General features: G+C 42.4%; 1 protein-coding gene across 1 annotated transcript in view; it reads right to left on the reverse strand.

Moving 5' to 3' along the window:
- BOK (BCL2 family apoptosis regulator BOK) overlaps positions 1–13,014 on the reverse strand; it is a 48,597-nt gene extending 35,583 nt beyond the window's left edge. Inside the window, exon 1 of the mRNA XM_073625763.1 lies at positions 12,720–13,014. The gene's annotated coding sequence lies outside the window, so the exon portion shown is untranslated. The remainder of the gene's footprint in view (positions 1–12,719) is intronic.
- Between the last annotated feature and the right edge of the window lie 4,712 nt (positions 13,015–17,726).

A 17,726-nucleotide genomic window follows, 5' to 3' on the forward strand; every position in this document is an offset into this window, starting at 1 on the left:
AAAGTTGCTTTGGCTGGACATTGCACTATCGGTAATAACATTTAGGGCAGTATGCACCCAGGATAGAATGCTTGGAGCGCAGACTGATTGTGTTTGGGGTATTCATCCCTGGGTGCATAATGCCTTGGACATTAGTATTGCTTGATGCCTCATCCAGCTGCAGCAGATTTCAGCCAGTCATAGAGTTTTATAGTCTGCCAGCAGCAGGGCTGGACAGTGCACATGTCCATTCTGCCTGCACTAAATGCCAGGGTTTCATGCACTGGAGCTCAATGCCCAGTGTGCATGAGACCTTAAGTCCATCATAAACAGCCCCCCCATATTCCCTACTCAATACTTACTACCACATTTGGGTTAGGGCCATTTATGCCTAATGAGGGGCAGAATGAGTGTTCCCATGAGAAAATGAGAAGTAATTGTTATTGCTCATTTTTTTAATTCAACTTCTCTGTGAAACTTCTCTTCTCTGAAAAACTCTGTGTGATCTTACTACTAAAATATGGGTGTGCTGCTTCCTCTAAGAAGGCAAGACACTGAAGAAACTGCAGAGGGTTCCAGTGCTACAGAAGATCTCTTCCCAACCTTCATTCTTGGGTAGATACAGGGCCGAAACTGCTGGGGGGGGGGGCATGTGCCTCATGCGACACATTGAGAGGGCGCTGTCGGTTGTCAGAGCAGGTGGTGAGTGCAGCCGATGGGGGAAATTACTGGAACCGATCTTCTGTATGGCTCTCGCTGCAGCAGCTGAAAGCTGGCAACTCCTCCTCTCGCCAGCTTTCAGCTGCTGCAAGACGAGCCACACAGATTACTTACAGTAATTTCTCCCACCTGCCACACTGATCACCCACTCTGTCCACATGCAATTCCCCGTGCTGCCCAGGCCCCTGCTGTATGCCCCTACCATGTGCCTGCCAGGCAATGTGCTAAAACAGCACTTGCTAAAAGATATGTGGCAATGTGTTTTCCACCACTCAGGTAGATCCAAGCCAAGGTGTATGCGTCCTTCACCTCCAGGGAGAAGAGAGCCACAGGTGCTGGCGATTGCTGATGCAGGTATAGATGAACGAAGAGATCTGGACAGCTGCACACCAGAATGAATTATGTTTGTCTTTATTCGTAAAACAGGATCATGGGGTACACAGGGCACCACTGTGGGGTGGTACAGAACAACACCTGACGCGTTTCACACTTACATTAAGTGCTTACTCATAGCTAATGAGTTCAATTCATTCCGGTGTGCGGCTGTCCAGATCTCTTTGTTCATCTAAAAGATATGTGCTTGTTACAATTATTTGTAGCAAAGTCTTTTTTCCTCTCCCAGTCTAATGAGAACCTTCAAGGCCAAAGACAGCTGACATCCTTCAATATGTAGTGGGTTGTGAGGCATAGTGGGTGCAAAGATGGTGAGAGTCATTGGGCACCAGACACTTCTTGGATGAAAAAGAGGTTTTATTTCTTTTAACAGTCCTTTTCATATTTTGCAAGGGAAAGAGGGTTAGGGCCAGAACACCCTTGAGTAGTTACAATTTCAATTGGCAGACTCTGGGACTTCAATAGGAGGACAGCCGTAAAGGGAAAGGCCCCAGCAAGGTGCCACTTCTGCACGTGCGGGTTTGTTGTCTCCTATGGCAACAGTATCTAACAGTTCCTAACACAAAGTTCAACAGTTCTCTCAGCTTCACTACAATGTCCACTTGTAGCTCTTCAGCCCATTGAGCTCTTAGTCTTTCACTGGACTCTGTGATTCAATGAGTCTGAATCCTGTGAGTTCCTCAAGGCTTTTGCGGTGGTATCTGACTCAAGCATTGTCCACGCTTCCCTGCTGGGTCCCTAGCTTGGCACTCCAGATACCTTTCAAGCTTCACCCCTGCTGCCCGGGCGGTCCCTGGCTTGACACAAAAGGCTGCTCTGCAAGCGTCACCTCCGCTGATTGGTTCCATGACTTGATCAACGCCTGAAGTTTCTCGATTCTCCACTGTGCCCGTTTGGTAAGAATGTTGCTCCGGTACTTGCTTCAGTTACTCACTGTGGTCCCTGGTAAAGGTGGTTGGACCTATAGTGGCGACAGCTTCCCTTCTACCTCTGACCACGACATGTTCTCCAGCTGGCAGAACCGTCACTGTTGGTTGGACTGCAAGCCGCAGTCCCAACCCTGCGTTGCTCTCTTACTTCTGGATAGGCCCTCACACAGCCTAGCAGCCAGATGCCCCCAGGATGGGCCCAATCTCCGGCCTAGCAGCCTGGGGCAGATGACACACGTCCACCCAGATGGCAGTCTGGGTGGCACTGAACATAGATCACCTGTCTCCACCCAAATATATAGGTTCTCCCAGCAAGCTAAGGGATTCAAGAAAACCCCTGCCCATTGCCTGAGATATCCCATATACCCATAACTTGACCTTGAAATGTCCTTCTCACATCTAATCTCACCAGGTGCCCATCCACCTAGTGGAAGAAGAGAAAAGTACAACAAGATCAAACTTAGGGAGAAATCAGTGGATCTCTAACAACTATCTACAGTAGCTACACCTGACAAGGAATTTGGTGAGGAGCTCCCTGACTAAACCCCAGGGTGCTACATATTAAATGTGTTACTCACTGAAAACAGTGAAAGTACATAAATATGTTTTCAGATCAACATTCTCTGATGCCCTGCACACTATATGTGGTTGACTTACTAAAGACAAATAGGTGATTCATGTTGCAGGGGAAATTTCCCTTAGCTTAGTGAATATGCTGACAATTCAGTTTGACAAAAATACCCAATCATGTGAAAGTAAAATAAAAAAAACAGTAATTTTGATTGCACATGGTTGGATGATGGAATATATTGCAGGTTACCTTATCTTTTTTTCTTTTATTTCTATTTGTTGATGCGGCCAGTAAGTCTGTTATTTTTCAACTTCCTTTAACAGACCAAGATGTCCAACAAAAAAAAGGAGTTAGAGGGCTGGGGCAAATCATTAAACACTGACAGGGATGCTTGCAATAGTCAGCTTTTATTCATTTGTATAAACCTTTATCCCAAAAAAGAAAAAACTGTTGCAGTAACGGACTAAAAAGTGTTAGTTGTAGTTATGCTTTAATTTTTTAGTCACTTATGCAAAGTCCATCTAAATCTACTGGCCAGTATAACAAAATCCTCTTCATAGGTTGTCAATGCTGCTGTCCAAGTGTTGCACACTGCTCCTCCAGAGATACAGTGGAGAAGTGAGTGTAACCACTATAAGACGGAAGTGTGTTTCTGGCCAGACCACCAGATGAAAATAAAGAAAAAAAGCCAAAAAATAAATAAAACTAATGCAGCTACCACATCCAAGGATCGGTAAGCTGAAATATAATGAATGTGTGTTTTTGGGTATAGATAAATTTCAAATTGGTGGGTTTAGTTCTGATTTAACAAATAACATGGTAGCTAAAAGAAACTTCCGATAACTTAGATAGGACATTGTACATGTGCCAAATTTTGGAACCTATTCCACTAGGGAGGATGATTTCACTGTTACTGCTGCTACATCTATTAATAAAATTCTACATTAGGCATGCACAGGGCCGGTGCTACCACTAGGCAAACTAGGCAGCCGCCTACGGCACACTGCTGCCTAGGGAGCCCGGCCACTGGTGTTCCTACTCTCTTCTCTCTGCAGCAAGCAACAAAGTCTCAGCATCAGCAGGCAGCCGCCGCTCGGTTCGCACATAGTATCAGAGGCAGAGTGGCGGCGGAGGACTGTGTGTGTGTCCCGACTCCCGAATGAATGTAAACAAGCAAACATTCATTGATGGGCGCTGGTAGGCTGCATTTGATGGGGGCTGGTGAGGCTGCATTTGATGGGGGCTGGTGAGGCTGCATTTGATGGGCTCTGGTGCGCTGCATTTGATGGGCCCTTTCCTTTAAAAAGGTGGGATATACATGGGCAGGGCAAAGGGGCTGTAGTCAGGGGTGGAGCCAAGGGGGGGCTGCAAAATTAGGTTTCGCCTAGGGTGTCAAAAATCCTTGCACCAGCCCTGGGCATGCATTATTTTGTACATTTTTTGGCGCCAACATATTCCGCATGAATTTACCGACAGCACTGAACAATTCTCACTGTCCATGTATAAGCTCAGCTTCCAATCTGACATTCATACTACGGCACTACATACAGTATGAAGAAAAGCAATAAATAACATGTATTTGGGTTACGGGAGGAAATAAAGGGTCATTTTAGATGTAAGTGTGTGCTTAGAGGTGTGTTTTTGTAGCATTAAATTAGGTGGGCTGTAATGTATCCACATGCGTTTACTTTTGTGCAATGACACATGTTATTGATGCAATGGTGTTTCCAGTGCATTTTTGAATTCATATTTTGGAGTGTGTAGAGTTAACAGCTAAGGCTTGTTTATTGTGTCTTTGGTGGGATATGAAAACAGAACTTCAGGACTATAAAGCCAAAGTACTACCACTTTGATTTGTTAGTTGTTGCTTTAATTCCAGTGATTTTATTATACCACTCATGCAAACAAACCTAACAAAAGAGGTCTGTAGTAATAAAAGCAAAGCTGTTGCACACAGCAACCAGGAAAGTGGTTTGATTCACTGGGAAATTAAATAAGTAATTTTACTGTGTTTTGCTATTAAACTGTTTGTTAATAGAATAGAATGTCCAAAATCAACCCTATTTCTTTGGACTTTTTCCATCCCAGGCACATACGATTCATTCAAGTATTACATTTTCTTGGCCTTTAAACTGTGACTCAGGTACATTTCGTGGCCAGCGTGGAACAAATGTTTGACATGTCAACATTCTAATGATGGAACTCAGCATTATGTCTGCATATTTCTATTACAGTATGGCATATCAAAGTAGGGCAGTTCAAAGGTTATGATGAGTGACTCACCTTGGAATGTTCCCGTTCCATTGTTGTAAAGTTTTATACTAGCCTATTACCTATGTGGGTGATTTTAGGGCTAATATTACATTTGTATCTTTAATCATACCTGTCACCAATGAACAGTACTGGAAATTAGTTAATGAAATGTCACTGGAGCTAGTATTAAATGCAACAAGCAGAAAGATGGCAACCAAATCTCCTCTTTCTTGGCACAATATGAGTTCTAGAGCTTGCCTATTAAAATAAATATAATTGCTCATAATAAAAATATAGTGAAGTGTCAGCCCAAAAAGAAATAAAGCAACCATGCACATATTGCCAAAAGATTTTAGAAGAAGAATAGACAAAGGCATACAGCTTGAGCAAAGGATGTAGTCATACTGCATTAAGTCAGAATGCGTATAAGCTTATAAAGGCAAAATAATTGTCATAAGCAGACATATGTGATAATCAAACATAATATGAGGCATAAGGGACAACATGCTGTCCTAAGAGTAGCGATATAAGCCCACCAAAGAGCTTGTGATCTAATTTGGAGATATGCCACATAATTGTTGCAATAGAGGACCAGGGGTGAAGGGTTCTATGTACCGAGCTTCAGGTGGAGAAAGTAAAACAGAAGAAGACCAGAAGAGAAAAGAAAGCTAAGGAGGAATGACTAGAAGCCAATTGTCCTTTTTTATACTTAAAGCAAACCTTTTAGATCTCTGTGAATTCCTGATATAATATATAGTAATAATATACAGTAATAGTGTATGTTTTCCATTACAGCTCTTATCAATGTGACTCTGCTAAAGCTGGCCATACACTGATAAAATGGTTCAGCAGGAACTGGACAAATTTCGATCAGCGTGTGACCATTCCCGCTTGACAGAAGTCGGTTCTTTGATTGTAGCAGTAGAAGCCGCTGTCAGAATACAATGTCCTGGTGAGGGGTATTTCTCCATCCACTTCATTTGTGTAGATGGAGGAATTTGTCCGTTTTTGTTTTCATTTAGCCCAATTTTAGGCTAAAGCTAGGTAAACACTATCAGTTTTTTTTCCGTTCAACCCAGTGGAATTGAGAGGAGTTTCCTGTACTAACTATCTGTTAGTTAGTACAGCGATCTCCCTATTGCGCTACTATGTTCTGGCATGGGGACTGCTCCCCACCAAAACACACCAGTCAGCGTTCTCAGCCATTGGCTGAGACCGCTGATTGAATGCTGATCGGCAAATGTTTTTTGGTCATACCCCTTCGACAGAAGCCAGATGTTTGGCCAGCTTCTGTCCAACAGACTGCCGTACACATGGGGTGAATTTTGGACGGTTTCTGTGGAACCAGCCTATAACGGCCAATATTTGGCCCGTGTGTATAGGGCTTAAGATGGTGTCATCGGTCCATTAATGCATTAATGCGTTTCCTTAATCTACAAACTTCAACACTGTAACTTTTTAGCAAGTCACAAGCTGAAAGGCTGCATCCAGATCTGCATCATGTTTTTTAATACACCAATGAATTACAAAGACAAAAGGATTTACATGAGTGTGTCATCGCTGAGCCATCATCATCTTAAAGCGGAGTTCCACCCAAATTTTGAACAATATCTGTATGTATTCTCTTCCTTGCCTAGATGCTGACATGCCGTTTAAAAAAATTTAAATCGCCGTAATTACCTTTTATTTTTCTATTCTTCTTTGCACTTCCTGGTTCTCCTCCCGTGGGAGTAGGCGTGTTTCTAGCCTCTCCCAGACTCCTGGGAGCTAGTCTCAGGCTTCCCAGGATGCCACTGAGCATGTGCGGGAACGAGCGGTGAATGCTGGGAGCACAGCATTCACCACATCCAGGAAATAAACGCTTGTGGGCTTCAAATGCCCACAATGAAGATGGAAACCGCCTGCAGTGAATAATATAAGTTATTCTTTCCAACGAAATCTGACACAGGCGGACATATTACACACAATATGTGAGTATGTAATGCTGAGAAGAAAAGTTTGTGAATGAACTCAAAAAAAAAAAAAACGATAGATAGGTGGACCCCCGCTTTAAGCCTAGTATACATGGGCCGAATGTCGGGCCACATCGGCTGTTTAAAAAAATGAAACAGCCAACAATCAGCCCATGTGTATGGCAGGCGGTCCAACAGAAGACCAGCAGCTAACTGGCTCCCAATCAGCTCTCTCAGCCAATGGCAGAGAGCGCTGACCAGGGTATTCTGGGGTAGGGGCCGCCCCCTGTCAAAACACAACAGCTCAGCAGGGGAGGTCGCTGGACTAACTTCAGATTGTTAGTTCGGCGACTCTGACCTGAGCTGACATTTTTTTTCCTTCAACCTGCTGGGTTGAATGAGAAAAAACTAGTAGTGTGTACTAGGCTTTAGTCCTGGGAGTAGATGCTGACCCTGGATAGTGTCTGAACAAAGATGTTGCCATCCTTCCAGAAAGAAAAGCAGATTAATGCCACATACACACGACCGGACTTTGACAGCAAAGGTCCGACAGAACGAATCGACCGGACAATTCGATCGTGTGTGCGCTTCATCAGACCTTTGCTGTCGAAAAATCAGACGGACTTTAGAAATAGAACATGTTTCAAATCTTTCCGACGGACTCGAGTCCGGTCCAAAAATCTGTTCGTCTGTATGCTAGTCCGACGGATGAACAACAACGCAAGGGCAGCTATTGGCTACTGGCTATCAACTTCTTCATTCTAGTCCAGTCGTACGTCATCACGTTCGAATCAGTCGGACTTTGGTGTGATCGCATGTAGGCAAATCCGTTGCAGCAGGACTCCGTCAGAACTCCATCGAAAGCCTGTCAAAAAGTCCTTCGGAGTTCAGTCCGTCGAAAGTCCGCTTGTGTGTACACGGCATAAGGCATTGTAGGTGAGAGTACTGTAATCACTAATATAAGGAATACATTCAGAAATCAGCTTGTGGTAAAGGTAGAAAGTATTCTACAGTTTTGAACCTGCTTCTTTGATGAATTGTATTCTCTGAGACAGTGCTCTGGTCTGCAGACTGCCTGGATCCATTGAGTATACACAACAGATACATTTAGCTTGACATGAGCTAAATCACAAAGCAGCTGTGAACATTGTTATGTTATGAGATAGTTTAGGGAAAACAATTATAAAGTCTGAAGTCTTGAGCCAAAAAGCAATTCCTACATAGCGGGGTGGTTTATAGTTTATTATAGTTTATTGTTCCATGTGCTGCAGAACTCTTGATAGGAAGCAGAACCCTGCTGTACAGATGCATCAGAGCAGAGCTTTCTATTGCTCAAAGCACTGTCCGTGAGTCCTTCAGAAGTAATTTTATTTTACTTTGAGAAACAGGTGCTGATTTGGGTCTTTTAGTGTGTTAGTACAGTGTATGTAAAAAGGCAAAATACCGGGGGAGGGGGTTTGAAACAAACACCCCAGGGACTTTTAAGGTGCTTAAAATGTATGGTAGGCACAGAGGTAGATAAACATGTACAATGTTTTTATAAAAAATATATATATAAATTTTAAAACCATGTCCCTACAAGTGAGACATCATCATAAAAAAGTGATACAAACAGATCAATAATTTAACCCATTCATGGACACACAGAAACAGAGCCACTTAGTTCCGTAACAATCTGAAGCTCGACATGTTTCGCTCTAGTACGAGCTTATTCAGGAGTTTATGGCAAAGATTGTGGTGAGCTCTAAATAGTAAATAGAAAAAACAAATATAAGACAATATATAAATCAATTAACACTGCGGGATGCTAAACCATTGAGGTTCGACAAAGTAGTGAATCGTACATGTATAGAGTAATGGTAGTATATTGTAAAACAAAATATGTAAGGAGGAAAAATGATAACGTATTACGTGTAGGATTCACTACTTTGTCGAACCTCAATGGTTTAGCATCCCGCAGTGATAACCCTTTCATGACTAAGCCTATTTTTGAAATTTGGTGTTTACAAGTTAAAATCCGTATTTTTTGCTAGAAAATTACTTAGAACCCCCAAACATTATATATATTTTTTTAGCAGAGAATCTAGAGAATAAAATGGAGATTGTTGCAATATTTTATATCACACGGTATTTTTGCAGCGGTGTTTTAAACGCAAATTTTTGCAAAAGGGACATTCCATGAATTTTAAAAAATCTAAACAGTAAAGTTACCCCAATTTTTTTGTATAATGTGAAAGATGATGTTACGCCGAGTAAATAGATACCAAACGTGTCACGCTTTATAATTGCACGCACTCGTGGAATTGCGACAAACTATGGTAGCTATGAATTTCCATAGGCAACGCTTTAAATTTTTTTTACGGTTACCAGGTTAGGGTTACAGAGGAGGTCTAGTGTTACAATTATTGCACTCGCTCTGACGATCGCGGCGATACCTCACATGTGTGATTTGAACACCGTTTACATATGCGGGCGCGACTTCCGTATGCGTTTTCTTCGCTGCGCGAGCTCGCAGGGACGGGCGCGCTTTAAAAATTAAAAAAAAAAATTTTTTTATTTATTTTATTTATTTTTAGATTTATAAATTGTGTTTTTTAAAAAAATGTTTTTTTTTTTTACTTTTATTGCTGTCACAAGGAATGTAAACATCCCTTGTGACAGTAATAGGTGGTGACAGGTACTCTTTATGGAGGGATCGGGGGTCTAAAAGACCCCCGATCCCTCCTCTGCACTTCAAAGTATTCAGATCGCCGAAAACGGCGTTTCTGAATACTGTATATGTTTTTAAATTCGGCGCCATTGGCAGCCGAGTAAACGGGAAGTGACGTCATGACGTCGCTTCCGCGTTTACATTGAGGAGGCTGGAACGAAGCCGCCCACGGCTTCGTTCCAGCCCGCCCACAGCTGCCGGAGACAACCGATTGGATACCGGGCCTCCCGATCGCACAGGAGGCCCGGTAAGAGCGGCGGGAGGCGGTGGGAGGGGGGGGATATCCCCTCCCGCTCCTCCGGTATAACAGCCAAGCGGCTTTTAGCCGAATTGGTTGTTATATACGGGTAGCCGATCGCCCGCTCTAAACAACGGTACCGGGATGATGCCTGCAGCTGCGGGCATCATCCCGGTATAACCCCGGAAAGCCGAGTACGCATATCTGCATACGGTCGGCGGGAAGGGGTTAAACTCCTGAAGAAGCTCGTACTCGAGCGAAACATGTTGAGCGGCAGATTGTTACGGAACTAAGTGGCTCTGTTTCTGTGTGCCCATGAATGGGTTAAATTATTGATCTGTTTGTATCACTTTTTTATGAAGATGTCTCACTTGTAGGGAAATATGGTTTTAAAATTAATCTCAAATAAAAATTATATATTTTTTATAAAAACATCGTACATGTTTATCTACCTCTGTGCCTACCATACATTTTAAGCACCTTAAAAGTCCCTGGGGTGTTTGTTTCAAACCTCCTCCCCCGGTATTTTGCCTTTTTACATACATTTGATATGGGATGTGGTGCTTTCTGCTGACTATTTCTGCCCTTATTAATATGTGTGTTAGTACAGTGGTTTCCAAACTGAGGGCCTCTGCAGCCCTCCGCTTGCCTTTATCTGGCCCTTGGGGCACTTTTCCTCCCACCGATGCATGACACTGTTCCTCCCATTGACACCAACAAAGGGGCGTAATTCCTGTTTCTCACATCAACAGGGCGTTATTTCTCCCACTGACACCAACGATGGTGCACTATTCCTCCCCCTAATGCCAAAGATGCATTATTTACTCAACTGTCACCAATACATTTTCTACTTCCAATAAGGGTTACCAAGTGTCTGTAAATTCATGGACAGTTTGGGAAACCTGTGATTTTTTACATCTGTCCGTGAATGTCCATTACGGACAGACTGCATGTCTATAATGGACATTCATAGATGTAAAAATCATGGATTTCACAAACTGTCTGGGAATTTACTGACAGTTGGCAACCCTGCTCCCAATGGCCACAGTCCGGCCCCCCTAAAGATTGAAGGACGGTAAACTGGCTTTGTGCTTAGAAAGTTTCGAAAGCTATCTTGCAATTGGTAGCTAAGTCATAGATTTTTGGCATAAAGCAACCCTTCTCAGCCTTTTTACCATGGAGAAACCCTTGAAATAGTTTTCAGGTCTCAGGGAACAATACTCAAATGATTGGACCTTCAACTCATGGTACATTAGCGTGATCAGTAGATTGTATAGACTTTTAAATAAAGAAATTAATGAATGAGGTTTAATTAATAATCAAGAATTGAAGTAAATGATAATAATGGCCAGAAAAAAAAACAGCTAGTGAAAATTGTAGTGAACCTTTAGATTGGTGGTCAGTGTAGAAATTACCTCTTACATTAGTGCTAAATGTGAAAGTGACCCATTACATTGATGGTCAGTATAGGAGTGACCTTTTCCATTGGTGGTCAGAGCAGAAGGGACCTTCTACATTGGTGGTCAGTGTAGAAGTGACCTCTTCAATTGGTGGTCAATGTAGAAGTGACTTATTACATTGGTGGTCAGTGTAGAAGTGACCTCTTACATTGATGGTCAGGGAAGAAGGGATCCTCTACATTGATGGTCAGTGTGGAAGTGACCTCTTACAATGGTGTTCAGTGTAGACCGGGATCCACAGCTTAGGTGGCATATATACGGTTGGCGATGCTCCTGTCATCTTTCAAGCCGATGAGCTATTTGGAACTGTGCATACATTGGGAACGGGTTTCTATGGGAGCACTCCAGGAGCGCCAGCGGTGGACGCGAGAAGAGGAGGTTCAGAGCTGCTCCGTGCAATTTCATTGCACAGAACGGCTGAGTATAAACCTGTTTGTTAAAAAAATAAAAATAAATAAATAATATTTAAAATCACTTTAAATCTTTTGTTTCTATTTGACAGTTCACAAAAGATGATAAGGGGAAAAAAATAGGGTTTTTTGCTGCACATAAAGGGCTCGTTCACACCATTTGCAGTGAACTGCATTTTTTTACACCATATCAATGCAGGTCACTGCAAGGGTCTAGAAAACAATGGTTTTCTGCCTGCCTAGTTCATGCCATAGTGTTCGTCACACATGTATTGCAATAAAATGAAACCTGCCTGCAACTCAACACAATGCAGCAAAAATGATAGTAAACATATAAAAAAAAAATTGTTAGTGTTTTGACCCTTCCGGGGACTTGTCACTTCATAATAGATGACATGAAAACGCATACCAACGCGCATAAAGTCTTAATCTAACGCGACACAATGTTTCATGTTAAATGCACATCAAGGCAGAGATGCAGAGAGTTTTTCATTATTAGTAGTGACAGCAGTACATTGTACACCTTACCTAACTAGAGATAGTATGTTTTCCTATTGGACAGCATGTCCTTATTTGTGATCCACTTGTTTCACACACTGAATACAGTCCAGTTTCATAAATGTTATTATGTAGTATCTCACCATACTGTGTAGATTGGTATCTGTGCATCAACTCTAGATATTAAACACCTCCACAGCGCAATAAATTAACTTCATGACATTTCACCAAACCGGATTACAAAATGATTTGCTTGCATTTTAACTGCACCTCTTCAAACATACTAAATACAATTAAGCAGCACAGATAATACAGGCTGAATTTAGCTTTCCTAAAACTATGGATTTTGCTGTTCATCTATATTCAAAACCATACACGTTTCCAGGGACATGAATTATTTAAGGACAAATGTACTGAGGCTGTTCTTGGAAATCAATGGGCTTTGTGTTTCTACAACACATGTAAGCCTGTAATAGGTATTTTGATCATATCATAATTAGCAAGGTGTAAACAAAGAACAAAAAAAAAAAGAAATCTGTCTAATCCTATCTGTGCGCTCACACATATAAGTAATGAATAGAAGTGGAAATAAAAGTAATTACTCACCAAAATATTTCTCCAGGAGCCGGAATACACTATACAACCACCCCTTACTTAGCAGTGAATGGTGCTTGGTTGGCTCACATCCTTGAGTCCCCTCTTTCTCCAGGTTGTGGACCTGCAGTTTCTCCTATATGTGGCTCCTGCGGCACTGCTTGTTCCTCAGCACTGTGCACTTGGTCTGGCAGAAGCAAGCATAACCAGAAGCTTTGAGACAGAAGGAGGGGGTGGGAGGAAGGAGGGAGCCTGCAGCCTTTATCCTTCTAAGGAAAATAGCAAGAATGCAATGGAGGAGGGAAGAGCGTAGCTGTTTAGAGGTGCAATATGTGCCAATCAGAGCCACAGGTCCCTATTGCTGCAGATCTTATCTTTTTAGTTATTTATGTTTTATGTAAATTTTAGCATGGTAGAATAAGTCACGTTACCTGTGATTCACTTAATGCTGGTGCACTTTGTAGCAATTTTTTTACAATTATATTTTAATAAAGTAATTGCCGTAAGGAAATAGAGGTGTGCCAAGGGGGTAAATGTTTGCCAAGGTCCTGGTTTGAATGCCAGTGCCTGAGCCTGGCTTCTGCTACTAGTACAAGTGGATGTACCTGTTGTATTATAACAGTGGTTTGGCCTTAATAGGCGATTAATGGTTGGATGCCGCTAACAGACACGCTCAAGGGTGGTCCGAAAAGAAACAAATATGTCATTTGAGGCCTGATGTACTAGCCTAGGTAGCACTTCACACCTTACACCTGTAACAGTTTTATAGTAAAAATAAAGATACATTGTATAAGAAAGAGCTGACAATATCTGAGAATCCAAAAAAGAAGAAAAAGTGATATGGGCCCCACTATTATTATTATTATTATTATTATACGGGATTTAGATAGCACCAACAGTTTACACAGCGCTTTACAATAAAAAGTGAGACAGCTCAATTTACAATACAGTTCAATACAGAAGGAACAGTTGTATTCCCAAACTGATAGTATTTTATTAGTTGTTCAATGAAAAATGGTTCAAAAATATCGAAACATAGAACTGGCTGTCTGTTTTTATTGGTAGAGAGGGTTTGCTTTCCTTTATTTTCTTTCTTTTTTTTTTATATTTTGGATTGAATACTTAAGAAAATATTATCTGTTTGGGAATACTCAGTAGTGGTTCCCATATCAAATAAGGGCACCAAATCCTGGCAATCGTTGATCTCTTTTATGTTGTTCAGGTAGATCTCCATCTCTCAAAGGTTGCCTACCCCTGGATTATAGGAATTATTTGCGAAAGCTGTGTGAATGCTAAGGCATTTGCACAGTGATTTTTTTTTTAGAAACCAGACCCATGTCTAAAATAGTAATATTTCTTTTATAGGTGGATCCTGATGGGATGTAGTCAGCCCCTGGCTTTTATGTCTTTCACACTCTAGCAATAACATCTCCCTGCTATAATCCCCAACCCTGTTTCTCTCTACCTACCCGCAAACCTTGCAAATACATTTTCTTACAATGGAAAAACGCAGAGGGTAAGAGGAAGTTCAGGATGGAAAAGACCTAGTTTAGACAGGGTTCTCAAATCTGTCTGATCAATCTTTATCTCTGTGAAAGGCCAGCTGATATTGACTTAAAGTAGTTGTAAAGGCACAAGTTTTTTTACCTTCATGCATCCTTTGCATGAAGGTAAAAAAGCTTCTGTGTGCAGCAGCCCCCCCAGCCCCCCTAATACTTATCTGAGCCCCCTCTCGATCCAGCGATGTCCACGAGAGTCTTGACTCTCCGAGGACTCACACTCCTAAATGGCTTTTGGCAGCCCATTGGCTCCTGCTGCTTTCAATCACAGCCAGTGAGCCAATTAAGAGATGGAGGGGGCGGGGCCAGGACGCGGCTCCATGTGTGAATGGACACACAGAGCCATGGCTCAGGAGTACACCTACTTGGGTGCCCCCATTACAAGCTGCTTGCTGTGGGGCATCCGGCAGGAGGGAGGGGCTAGGTGAGCCAGCAGGGGACCTGAGAAGAGAAGGATCTGGGCTGCTCTGTGCAAAACCACTGCACATAGCAGGTATGTATAACATGTTTGTTATTTAAAAAAAAAAAAAAAGCAAGACTTTACAATTACTTTGAGCCTAAAACACATGATGAGAACATTGCACAAAAAAAGCATTTGGAGTGATTGTCCGATAATCTATTTGTTATTACACAGCTTTCAAGAGCTGATCACAACAGTTCATGCGAAAATATCTGAAGGAACAAGCATGAAAAATGTCCTTGTAAGATATCAGAACAACGATTTTTGTGTAAAAAGCATAGTATTTGTACTTAATCGAGTGGCAAAGACCAGGCATGCTCGTAAACTAAAGAATACATTATAATACAATAGAATACATTACATCACTACCACTAGTCGTATTTTGTCTTTTCATAACTTCAGTAACCCATTTGTGTTTGATATGTGATTAGCAAAAAAAGACAATCATTTGTCCAATATTCTGATTGTGTGTGCTAGGTTTTAGACATGAGATTACAGCTTAATACAACTGTATTGGATGATGATTGTCTTATTAGGTGAATATATGAACTAGACTAAACTAGAGTGACTGTTCGCTTTGATGGCTCTTTGCCTAATGCCCCGTACACACGGTCGGATTTTCCGATGGAAAATGTCCGATCGGATCGTGTTGTCGGAAATTCCGACCGTGTGTGGGCTCCATCGGACATTTTCCATCGGATTTTCCGACACACAAAGTTGGAGAGCAGGAGATAAAATTTTCCGACAACAAAATCCGTTGTCGGAAATTCCGATCGTGTGTACACAAATCCGACGGACAAAGTGCCACGCATGCTCAGAATAAATAAAGAGATGAAAGCTATTGGCCACTGCCCCGTTTATAGTCCCCGACGTACATGTTTTACGTCACTGTGTTTAAAAAGGTTGGATTTTCCGACAACTTTGTGTGACCGTGTGTATGCAAGACAAGTTTGAGCCAACATCCGTCGGAAAAAATCCTAGGATTTTGTTGTCGGAATGTCCGAACAAAATCCGACCGTGTGTACGGGGCATAAGAGTTCAGAAAACTGACATATCAACTCAATCTGCTCAGCCAGCAAAAGAACACCACTTCCTATTCCTCACCTTTGCTAAATGTTCCCTATATTTCTGGGCTGAAAAGGTGCAATAGTCTGGCTTTAAAGAGGAAGTAAAGTTTTATTTTTTAATTGTACCTACAGGTAAGACTATAACAAAGCTCACCTGTAGGTACTGTGAATATCTCCAAACTTTGCACAGTTTAGGAGATATTCAGAGTGCATTCAGCCGTGACGTCATCAGAGCATGCACGTTGAAGGTCTGGCTTACCGAGCCGGTCCCTGGATCCTGTGCTGTAACAGGCGGCTCCCACGTACATGTGCGGAAGTGACGTCATTGCGACTCCGGCCACTCACAGCGTCTGAGCCGCGAACCCAGAAGAAACTCCAGGGAAGATATCAACTGTCTCAGCAGTGTGCGAGCGCGGCTGGAGGGCTTCGTTCTAAAGGTAAGTATTTCATAATGAGCTAGTATGCAATGCATACTAGCTCATTATGCCTTTGTCCTACAGGCTGTCTTTTTTTTTTTGTCAGGGTTTACAACCTCTTTAAGAAAAGCATTGCAGTAGTAAAAACCCACCTTCAGTGGTCTATTAAACATCTGGCAGGTAACGACACTGTGGCTTCAGTTCATCTCAATGGTTCCAGCCTGCTCCAGAAAGTACAATAGTAGAAAAACCTGCACATAAACTTTGAAAAACTTATCCACAGGTGCATTGTCACTCAGTGCTCATCTATATGTAGCACTACCCCCATAGGAATCGCTGAGTAGATGCCCAGGGTTCTTTTTACAGTAATTGCCCCGCAGCTAGGCACACAATTCTATTCACACTTGAGACTCATTAACTAGTCTAGGGGTATGCTTTTCTGGATGCTTTAATGAAAACTTAAACTTGGATAGGTAGTGAGGAATTATAGGATACTCCTTTAACCTTTAGTAGCAATTTGAGGGCACTAAACTTTCTCCTTAGTGCCGGTTCACACAGGGGCGACTTGTCAGGCGACCTAGTCGCCTGACAAGTCGCCTCCCGTTCTGTGCTACGGAACCGTTCTAATAGGAGCGACGCAAGTCGCTCCGACTTAGAAAAAGGTTCCTGTACTACTTTGGGGGCGACTTGCATAGACTTCTATGCAGAAGTCGTTTTGCAAGTCGCCTCGGAAGTAGTTTGCAGGTCGCCTCGCTGAGGCGACCTGCAAGTCGTGCCGCCCCTGTGTGAACCGGGGCTAAGTGCTGCGAGCTAAGTTTCTGCACAAGAAAATGATGGACTGAGCTTTGAAGGAGCAACCAGAAGAGGTTAATCTCCCTCTTGGAAATCTGAGTAGAGTCCTTTTACTAAGAATTAAATGAGCAGGACATCAGACACAATGCTCTGTTTAAACACCTTCAAACCCACTGACTCTAGTATAAGAAGGATAGCAGCAGCACACAGTTTGTAGGATCTCTCACACCAATCTGTACTCACTAATATCCTTGGATAATTGGTTGCCTCTTTCCAATATCTCCCTGTGATACCAGACTAGATCTTCATATGACAGCCCCTCATTCAGCTTCAGAAAACTCTCAGCAAAGTTGGCCCCTAGCTAGCCCGACTGAGGCCTCAATGAACTGCAGCCACATGGCAGAATTGCCTAGGGATCCAACAGCCTCCTAGGGTCTGATCTCCTCTTCAGGGAAAAAGACCCATTTGCTCTCAGTCTCAGGATATTTTTATACACTCCCAGCCACCATCTGGGCACCTCTCCCCAGGAATTGGCTAGGGCTGCATAAATATTCAGCTGCTGATTAGACTCTCCCTGCTCACTATCTTCCAAAACATTTCTGGACAAACAGAGGGAAGCAGCCAATCCTGCAGCCACTGAAACAGAACATACCAGAACAATCAAACACAACTACAATGAAATACAGCTCTACTGAATACAGTGAGCCTAAACTAAATTCACCTAA

The sequence above is a fragment of the Aquarana catesbeiana genome, linkage group LG04 (genome assembly GCF_042186555.1).
Source record: "Aquarana catesbeiana isolate 2022-GZ linkage group LG04, ASM4218655v1, whole genome shotgun sequence".
NCBI classification, from domain to species: domain Eukaryota; kingdom Metazoa; phylum Chordata; class Amphibia; order Anura; family Ranidae; genus Aquarana; species Aquarana catesbeiana.